Source organism: Chrysemys picta, chromosome 2, assembly GCF_011386835.1.
Source record: "Chrysemys picta bellii isolate R12L10 chromosome 2, ASM1138683v2, whole genome shotgun sequence".
Lineage (NCBI taxonomy): Eukaryota > Metazoa > Chordata > Testudines > Emydidae > Chrysemys > Chrysemys picta.
This window is the reverse complement of record NC_088792.1, coordinates 163,001,881-163,011,749: the sequence shown is the minus strand read 5'-3', so window position 1 is coordinate 163,011,749 and position 9,869 is coordinate 163,001,881. Positions and strand designations below refer to the sequence as shown.

General features: G+C 51.6%; 1 protein-coding gene across 15 annotated transcripts in view; it reads left to right on the top strand.

Annotated features, from left to right (window-relative positions):
* Window positions 1-1,968: 1,968 nt before the first annotated feature.
* The window catches only part of FGFR1 (fibroblast growth factor receptor 1), a 75,713-nt gene continuing 67,812 nt past the window's right edge, over window positions 1,969-9,869 (top strand). For 12 of the 15 annotated variants that reach the window (XM_008172126.4, XM_065584672.1, XM_065584671.1 and 9 more), the window contains exon 1: window positions 1,969-2,434. The gene's annotated coding sequence lies outside the window, so the exon portion shown is untranslated. Of the gene's footprint in view, window positions 2,435-2,686; window positions 3,276-9,869 lie in introns of those variants that run through there. The other 3 variants (XM_065584669.1, XM_065584664.1, XM_065584663.1) reach the window with 3 other exon arrangements.

Genomic DNA, 9,869 nt, shown 5'->3' with positions numbered 1-9,869 from the left:
CAGAGTGGAAGATACAGGCTTGATTTTCAGAAAGAGCCGTGGGTGCTCATCACTTCCACAAGCCAGGCCACATATGCATACGGGGAATAAATGTTAGCTATCTGTGCAATAGCTAAGAAAGACATTTGCCTATAGCTTTTGATGGAAACAAATATGCCAAGAGAGCAAACCTCAAATAGTTTGTTCAAATCACCAGAACCCCCAGATAATAGCAGTTTGGTATATTTTTGTCTATAAGGAGCAAAAGGGAGAAAAATGTGAATGGAAGCCATCAGGCAACTCTTGCAAATCAAAGCAAATTCTGAAACTTGAGGATTTAGGTCCTGATCCTGTGGTCAGATCCATGCAGAACACTCAGGGCATAACGATCTGACCACACAAACATAATGACAGGATCCTGGTCTTAGGTGGTACATAATAAAAGCATACTAAGATGTTTGTGAGCTGGAAGTATCAAACATAGGAAAGAGGAACTCTGCCAGCCCATTTCTCCCAGAAAAGACAGGGGGGCAAGATTTTAATTCAGGTCTTCCTACTGGAAAACAAACGATTCACAATAAAAAAAAATCCCTAGTCTTTGCCTCTGAATTCTCTCTCTTTTTGTTATCATTTGTTTCTTAACTCCAGAAAGCTTTAGGCACTTTGCATGAATTAACAAATAGTGGGGAAGCGAGCGTGTGTGTTGGAGGGGAGAGACAATATCAACAACCCCAACGGTTCAAAAATTGTGAGTCAAGCCCTAAATAATCATAAATTGTCTTAAAAATCCCAAGATTTCAAAAGTAAAATCAGCAATGCTGGGTTTTGTGGTTTTGCCACCTGGTTTCCCTGAGCCTTTATCTCACACTTAGTTCAGATTTACTCTGCAACCATGAGGGCTAGAAATTTACCTAAAATAAGAAAGAAAGAAATCTGAGATTCTTACTTGATCCTGGCAGGTGGGGCTTTAACAATCACACCAAATATCAGGAGATTATCATGCGACAAGAGTTGGCAACACTGATTCCTGACCAGTCCTGCTCTTCTGACATGTTGCATGTCATGTCTGTTGCTTGGTTATTTTATTTGTTGTATGTCCGGCAGCCTGTATCTGGCAGCGCTCATTGACTGAGTCTTGGCTGCTCCATGTAGGGTGACCAGATGTCCCGATTTTGGGGTCTTTTTCTTATATAGGCTCCTATTACCCCCCACCCCCGTCCCAGTTTGTCACATTTGCTGTCTGGTCACCCTAGCTCCATGAAGCTCATTGCAGGATCGGGGGCTTAGATTGTAAGACTAGCTATTGTTACTACATATCTGTACTACAACCTAGACCAGTGGGGTCCCGGATCCTGATCTCGGGGACTCTGAGAGCTACCATAATACACAGAAATCATCAGGATATGAAACACACGCTACACAATAAACTGCACTGTTTGGAATCAGTCTTTAGAAACCACGTGGGTTTATTTGGAAGGGAACAGGCAAATCAAATGTAAACCAGAGAGGTGGCCAAAGGCCCAGCTCTGCTGGGGAAGAAGGGACGTTCCCCAGCCACCTGCGCCCCACAGCCAAGATTTTGCCATGAGCTCCGTGCGGAAGGAGGAGCCGCATTTCGGGGGCTCAGAGCTCACTGCACGATCCAAATACCGAGGGGTTTGTTCGCCCATCCAGCGCACTTGGAAGAGCCTCCCGGGCAAAGTCCCGAGCCCTTCCCGCTCCTGTCTATCCCGAGAAGCCGGAGCCTGAGATTCCTTCTCCCGGCAGAGGCAGGGACGCTTCCCCACTCGGGACAGGCTAGCCCAGGGGGGGGTGAGCCCGGCAGGTTGCTGGCGGGTGAGAGGAGGAGGGAGGCGTGGGAACACGGAGAGGGGGCAGTGGGATGGAGAAGAGACAGGACTGGGGCCGAGGCGGAGCGGGAGGGGCTGAGCGAAGCGAGGAGGAGGAGCTGGGAAGGAGGGGGGTGTGGAGGACGGAGGAGGGGCTGGCGAGGAGGGAGGGACTCAGCCCTGCTCTGCAGCGCGTAGTGTGAGACTGGGCACCGGGCAGCAGCCGGAGGAGGGAGGTGCATTGCTCCGGAGCGCACGGAGGGAACCCGGGGAGCGCAGCGCATCCACCGCAGCTCGTCCGGGCACCTGGGCTTCCAGCCCCCAGGATCGGCGGAGTCTAGGGGGCGTCGGGGCCACTTGTGTCTTCCCCGGGGGCCGACCCCTTCCCGGATCTACAGCGCGCGGGGGCCCCCTTGGTGAGATGGAGCCGGGGCTGTGAGCTGGGGCGGATCGGGAGGTCTGCGCGCCTCCAGCCCCGGCCAGGGCTCTGCGCCTATTGTTCCCAGCAGCCGGCGCCGCCGGGGGATTGTGTCTCTGCGGCAGCTCCGGGGGCACCGAGCGGGACCGGCCCCGCCTGGGGCGGCCGCTCCCCCACTGGACCCCGCGGACTGTGCCCTGTCGGACCGGTGAGTAGCTGGGGGAGGGGGCGTTCCACGCGGCCCCCCACCCGCCCCCCTTGCCCGGGAGGCGCCATCGCAGTTGCGGGCAAACTTTCCCCAAACTTTGGGACTCGCTCCTGGGGGGAGGGGGAAGGGGGGGGCGCCTCCGGGGTCTGTCTCCATGGGGGCGGGGCTGCTGAGTGAGGCCGGAGTGAGTCAGAGGGGGCGCCCCAGCTCGGGGCTGGGGGCCTGGCGGTGAAACGCTGCGGAGAACGCCCAGGGCAGCCTGAGCTTGGCCCGCGGGAGGGTCAGTGTCCGGCGGGGGGCTGTGATGGAGGCTGGAATGCACCCCACTGCTTCCCGTCCCCGCGCCAGCCTGGGGCCCCGATGGGGGCGGCCGGACCTTGCTCAGCAGTGGCTGGGGCAGAGCCGCGGGGGCTGATTCCGGCCCCTCCCGGCCTGCGGTGCCAGGTGCCCGGGGAGCAGGGCGCTGGGAGCCCGCAGCAACCTCCCGCTCTGTGCTGGGCAGAGTTCGCCGCGTCCCTCGCAGGGCCCGATTCTGGGAGCAAGCCAGCCCCATCCCTGAGCAAAGTTACCGGTGCGCGCGGGCGCCTGCAGGATCGGGCCCTGCGCTTCCTTGTGTATCCCCCAGCGATGCACCGGCCGCAGGGAGCCCCGGCGTGGATGGGTCCTGGTAGGACCCACCGGGAGGAGTTGGGGGCACTTCTTGGTGCTGTGCCTGGCCTGGCTACCAGACGAGACCTCCCCAAAGGAGAGCGAACTGCTTAGTCCCGTGGGCAGAGCACACCCCGAGGACCTGCTCTCCTTCGTGATGGAACAGGAGAGCCACTGAAGTCACTGTACTGGGGTAAGGGGAGGAACAGAAGAGCGGCCATGCTAGGGCAGGCCAAGGGTCCATCTAGCTCAGGATCCTGTCTGCCAACAGTGGCTGGGGCCAGGTGCTTCAGAGGGGATGAACTGAACAGGGCAATTTATGGCGTGATCCACCCCCTGCCATCCAGTCCCAGCTTCGGCAGTCAAAGGTTAGGGACACCCAGCGCATGGGGCTGAATTCTCCATTTCTGCAGCAGGGCTTTAGAGACTGCCCCGGGCTGGAGTTTGCATGGAGGGGTTTAGTCCCCTCTAGGCCACGGGGAAAGGTGGCTTCAGAGTTCTTGTAGGGCAGGTGCCACCGGGGTCAGGCCACTGGCTGTTTTTTGAGGATCCCTGTGACTGGAAATGAAGGCGGGGAGGGGAGGGGGAGTTGTTTCTTGAACTTGTGTAAACTCTCTGGATAGTTGGCACTTGGTAAATGTTTCTCATATTGATTATTGGGAGCTTAATGGCAGGCATGCGGCTGCCTGGCTAGTTCAGAGAGCACAGGCAAGGGGCTAAGACATTCCTGTCTGAATTGAACAAAACCCAGCAACAGCCTCCTGGGATCGTGTAGGCAGATTCAGAGCATTGCAACCGGGCATTCTGCTAGACCTTCGCTAGATGGGCTGCTGCTCCCCACATGCTCCCCGAAGGAGCCTGCATTGTATTACTACCCGGCAGTCATGCGTTGCTTTTTTCCATTCTCCCATTATAACCTTGCGGTCTGAGGAGAGCGAGTGAGGCCAGTTTTAGGGGTTCGGCTTGCTGCGAGATTCTTGGGATTTAAGGAACTGTTTTCTCGCTGGGACCTTAAGAGAGCTGCCTTAACACATAAAATGAGGCCTGCCTTTTAAAAGAGGAGGGTTTTCTGAGCCAAAAAAGCTTCTTAAGGTACAAAGTTTAGTGAGGGGTGGGGGAAATCTCTTTTGCATTGAAAATATTCCCTCTGGTTTCAAGCCTGTTGATTTTGTCTCTGTAATAGAATAGCACTTTCTCTAGACATGGCCATTAAGCTAAATGTTTCCTTACTCTTCCTTAGCAGATGTACTCTGCATAGTTGAATGTCTGAGGAAAGTTTTTTTTAATACCTGGCACATCTCGACAATTTAGCCGAAAGCTTCCCCAACCTTGCTTTACTATTCCGTATTTGGGGATGATATAAAAGCATCCCCATAAAACATTGCTGTGTAGTTTTCCAGCCCTGCTAATCATTTGACACCCCAGCGATATCCCTCCTATCTGAATTATTTTTGCAGGCATGCAGTGTACTAATGCCCTGTATTGCAGATGCCCGCCCGGGCTCCTCATGCCTACTAATGTCTTATTGACATAGTTCTCCTTGCTAAAGCGGAAGTTTGTTGGAGCCTGTATTGGCCTTATGAGGAGGCACTGGTTGGAGTATCTCATTAGGGTAGTCCTGCTGTAGATATCGCCCCTTATGTTAGACCGTTTGTTAGCGAGTCTAAAAAAATGTTGGCTGTGCTCTGTCCTCCCTCCTGTAACGCACTGAGCTGCACAAAGCTAAATGAGGCCCTCTGTTTATCCTTGGTCATGAATGAGAAATGGCCAGAAGTAAACTCTTCATTGAGACTCTCCAAGCTCTGCATGCAGCTGTATCTGGGGGCTGATCTTGAGTGAACTTGTTTTCTCGAGGCCTGGCCTTATTTAATGGATTCTATGTGCCCCGGGTTGGGACACTGAATCTGCAGTTTCCATCCCTCAACTACCAACACAGTCAGTCTCTCTTTCAGAAACAAAATGACAAGGAATTCCTGGACGTTCCCTTGATAGTGCTGCTACTTTTCTGTCTGCTCCAAATGGGTGACATTTCATTTTAAAATATATTTATAAAATGATAGCTGCTGGAACTAGGGGTGCTGGGGGTGCTGCTGCACCCCCTGGCTTGAATTGGTTTCCATCACACACAGGATTTACAGTTTGGTTGAATGGCTCTCAGCACTCCTGAATGATAGGGGCCTTTCCCGTAGCTTCTGACAAGGGGTTTGTCTGTATGTCTGTAGAAAGGATCCTCATGCTGGTGCAAACCTCCAGTGAAGAGGTGCCGGGGTAAAGTGAGGTTTGAGCCCTGCATTGAGATGTACCAAACCAGAGTAGCTATGCTGGTGTAAAAATCCCTGATATAGACAGGCCTTTCATACAGAGAACTCGCCCCATGGGAAAGCTTTGCACTTGCCTTTGCTGTGAGAGTATGAACAAACTGTTTGGCATTTTTGAACCCACCTTTTAAGATCTTTGAACATTTCTGGAGCTGAGTGCATAACTCTTAACAAATTAAAATAATGTTGCCAACTCTCACCATTTCAGCATGGTTCATGATATTTGGTGTTTTCTTCAAGCCCTGCTCCAGCACACATTCAATTGCATGGGAATATCTGCTTTGGGGTTTTTTTTAAGTAAGTGTCTAGCCTTACTGGTTACCTAGAATATTTTATAAACAGAAGCCCTAAAGGCTTCATAACCAAGGAAAATCAGAAGAACCCAAAGTTTTTTTTTTTTTAAAATCTCATGATTTTGACTCATAATTTTTAAATGCTTGAGTTGGGAATACTGCAGATATTATATTCAACAAATTTTGACTTTTTATTAACAAATTCATGATGAGTGGATGATGAGATTCTATAATTATTCTTTATTCCAAGTTATTCACAAATTTCTTCAGAAAATAATCAGGTTGTAAATGCTCCCTATTTGCATTGTGGTGGCTGGTTTGCTTCTGTGATCTTGTTTGTGTTCTCTGATTGGACGACCTATATAATTAACCAACACCGTGCAAAATTTGAATGTTATAGTCAATTGTGATGCTTGCAATTTATACTGTGTCGGTTAGTTGTATAAATCGTCCAATCAAGGAATGTGAACAAAACCACTTGACTTATGTATCAAATCAACGCAGCTCAAAATCTGAATTTTATATTCAATCGTGATGGGTGCAGTTTGTACTATGTTAGGTACTGAAGTCACATAGCAGTGTTTCTGTTCTCTGATTGTATGAGTTAGGTAACTAGCATGCCACAAATTGGTACTGGGAAGCTGCAATTTTACAGTTGAATATACGGTTTCCTTTTGGTGACTTGTACCTTAAAATGTACTCGATTGGACTGTTTGCACTACTAACATGTGTGTGCGTGGAAGGGGGTTGTTTTTCAGAGTCCTGAATATATAGGACAGTTAAAATTCGCTTTCCTAGTCAGGCAGATGTGGAGTTTCTTTCTCCCTCACTATTCTTGCAGCTCTAACAAGTTCTCTATGCAAATCACATAGTGTGGGGGTGGTGGGGCTGGGGGAGAAGAGGGAGACGGTATCCTGCCTAGTCTTGGCTTTGGTGCGGGATCAGGAGAACAGGTCCTCACATAGTTCTTTGGCTAATGGCCATTTCCCCCACACATGAGCACTTCCTCCCTTAATCTCAGGGGTGGCTGGCATGCACTGGTGCCTTCCCATTGTCTTGCTTGGAGAGGATTAAAATAAATCAAGATAGTCTCTGCCCTGGAATGGTAAAGGACAGAGCGAGGTTCTTCCCATGCTCTGCACCACCAGCTCTTGTCCACGGGAACTACAAATCTGTCAGCGTCTGACTCTACCGTATTCATGACTCCGATTCCACTTTAAAATAAGGAACCAGGCTGCTCTGCCCAAGCTGGGAAGGGAACCCTTCATGCTTTCAGGAGAGCTGGTGACTTTATTGTTCCCTCCAGAACCTTGTGTATTTAGCTGTTTAAAAATTTAACCTGAAGTAGAACCCGTTTTGCTTGCAGTCCCAGTGTGCTGCATTCATGATGCATGTTCTCATAGCATTATAGCTTACAGCCTGCTGAAAAGGACAGTTGGGATTTGATCAGCTCACAAAGGCTCTAGTCCTTGGTAATTCAACTTCCTCCTATGCTTTCCAGGCCTTGGAGGTCTTTTTCCTTCTCTTTTGTGGGTGTTTGTCTTTATCTCTAGTAGGAAAATATTTGCTGGAATTGAGTGAGTTCATCCTTTCCCCTTCTCTAGCAACCTTTCATCTGGGGAGCTGCATGCTTTTTGCAATCATTCGACTCTCTTGTCAAGCAGGTAAATATGATCATACCTGTTTCACCGAATGGGGCCTAGAGAGATTACAGCCCATATCTTCTAAAGAGCCCTTTGATTTTGAGTACCCAACTTGAGATCCCCGGGGCCTGATTCTCTTCAGACCCACAAGCCCAGCTGAGGTCACTGAGAACCCACAGCTCTGCACAACTCTGGAAACCAGGCCCCAGACATCTCTCACTGAGCTCCCAAAACTGAGGCTACTTCTGAAAATGTTGGCTTCAGATTTTGCTGTGAGCAAGTTGGTAGCAGAACTGGGAACAGACGCCGGGGGCCAGCTAGGCAGGCATCCTGACTCTCAGTCCCCTCTCCTGTCCATTAGACAGCACCCCTGTTCGGGGTCACTTCTGAAATGTTAAAGGTATCCCAGTGTTGTTAAACTGTTCCCTCCCTACTCCGTCCTGATCCCATATTTCCACCGAGGTGATGAAAGGCAATCAGTTAGATTTTTGCTAGATGGCTGCATCAGACTTCGTGCCTGGAGCAAATTCAGGAAAGTCTTAAAGAGGCTTCTGACTGAGATCTTAGTTTACTCATTAGGAATATGCTTTTTATAATCCCTTCCATATTGCTGAAGCCCCTAAGCTGTGGGCCATTGCAATGTGCTCCTAGAAATGTACATGTGACTTGGGAGAAGGTTACTGCATGGAAGGGTTAAGTGCTGTATTCTGCACACTCAGGCATGTATTTTTCCAAGTCTGTGTCTGCTTTAAACATTACTGTTTTCTCCCCTAGACACTATTAGAATTATTTGCTCTTTATTTCGGCAAATACTCGGTTCCTGTCCTGAGTGCAGTCCGGGGCGAGGAGGGATGCAGGCGGGGGATTAATTCGGTCCCAGCACTTTGTGGCGCTTCCTTAGTTTGCAGTGAGGTTGAGGCTTTATTTATCTTGAGACTCAAGTGAAAAATATGCAGTTTCCCCTAAGGCCATGCATATTTTCAAGCTGGGTTACATGCTTACTTCCAGTGTTTGGTAAGTGATTATCCAGTCACCTGCTTGCCTTGGGGGGGGGGGTGAACTTTGCACCCGGTACCTCAACCATGTCCCTGCCACACTGTTCTGGGGGTGGGAGACCCCACTTCCCCATCACAGCCTGTTGGTCCGTGCTTTCTATCTTCTGTTGCGAGGTCTCCCCTTTGCAGCTGGGAGGAGATGGGCGGGGATTCACTTCGGAGGCACTGGCCCCTGATCTTCAGCTGGGTGTAGGGGTCACTGTTAGGTGAATTAAGATATTGCCCAGAGCTCTTTACACCACTGCCAGTTCCTGCTGGCCTGTGGAGGGCGATTCTGGAGCCAGGACTCTGACCAAAGGTAGCTGCCATGGTGGTGCTCAGCGCTGAGCTGCTGGCCAGTCATAGTCTTTGAGTGAAGCTTCTGGTTTTGATTCATGCCCACATTATGGGCCCGGTTTTCAGTATGGGTCAGCATCCAGCAGCTCCCATGGTTCTAGCTGGGGAAGGAGGAGTCCCCATTGCTTTCAAAGGGAGCGGCTGGGTGTAAAACGACTAGCCCTGTGGCTTTCCCCTTATGACCAGCGGTGTGTTGTGACCTGAACTGGGGACGGATTCCATTAAAGCCGCAGTGAGAACAGAACCCACCCACGCCATCCCTTCAGCCTTCCCTTTCTACTGCTGAGCATTTCCTTCCCCAGCATCCGCTCGCCCCTCCAAACCGGCTTGGTTTCAGGTACTGACACAATTGAGAATCCCACATGTCAGATATTGAAATATCCAGCAACCCGTTATTACCCCCATGCTCCCTACGGTTGCCAGGTATCCAGTTTTCGACCACAACACCTGGTAGAAAAGGAAGCCTGGTGGCTCCGGTCAGCACCACTGACCAGGCCGTTAAAAGTCCAGTTGGTGGGGCTGGCAGACTCCCTTCCCGGCTCTCTGCGGCTCCCGGGAAGCAGCCGGATGTCCCTCTGGCTCATAGCCATACGGGTGGCCACGGGGGCTCCAAGCGCTGCCCTGAGTGCCCTGAGTGCAGGCCAATGGGAGCTGCAGGGGCGGTGCCTGTGGACCAGCGCAGAGCAGAACCCCCTGGCCATGCTTCCACCTAGGAACTGGAGGGACATGCCGGACTCTTGCTGGGAGCTGCCTGAAGTAAGTGCCACCCGGAGCCTGCACCCCAAACCCCTGCCTGCACCTCAACCGCCAGCCCTGAGCCTCCTCCCATACCCAAATTCTCTCCTGGACCCTTCACCCCGCATTCCCTCCTATGCCCCAACACCCTGCCCCAGCCCAGAGCTCCCTCCCACACTCTGAACCCCTCGGCCACAGCCCGGAGCCCCCTCCTCCACCCCAAACTCCTCCCTGGCCTCATCCCAGAGCCCGCACCCCCAGTTGGAGCCCTCACCCCCTCCTGCAATCCCAACCCGGTGAAAATGAGCGAGTGAGGATGGGGGAGAGCGAGCGACGGAGGGAGGGGGGATGGAGTGAGCAGGGGTGGGGCCTCGGAGATGAGGGCGGGGCAAGGGCGTTTGGTTTTC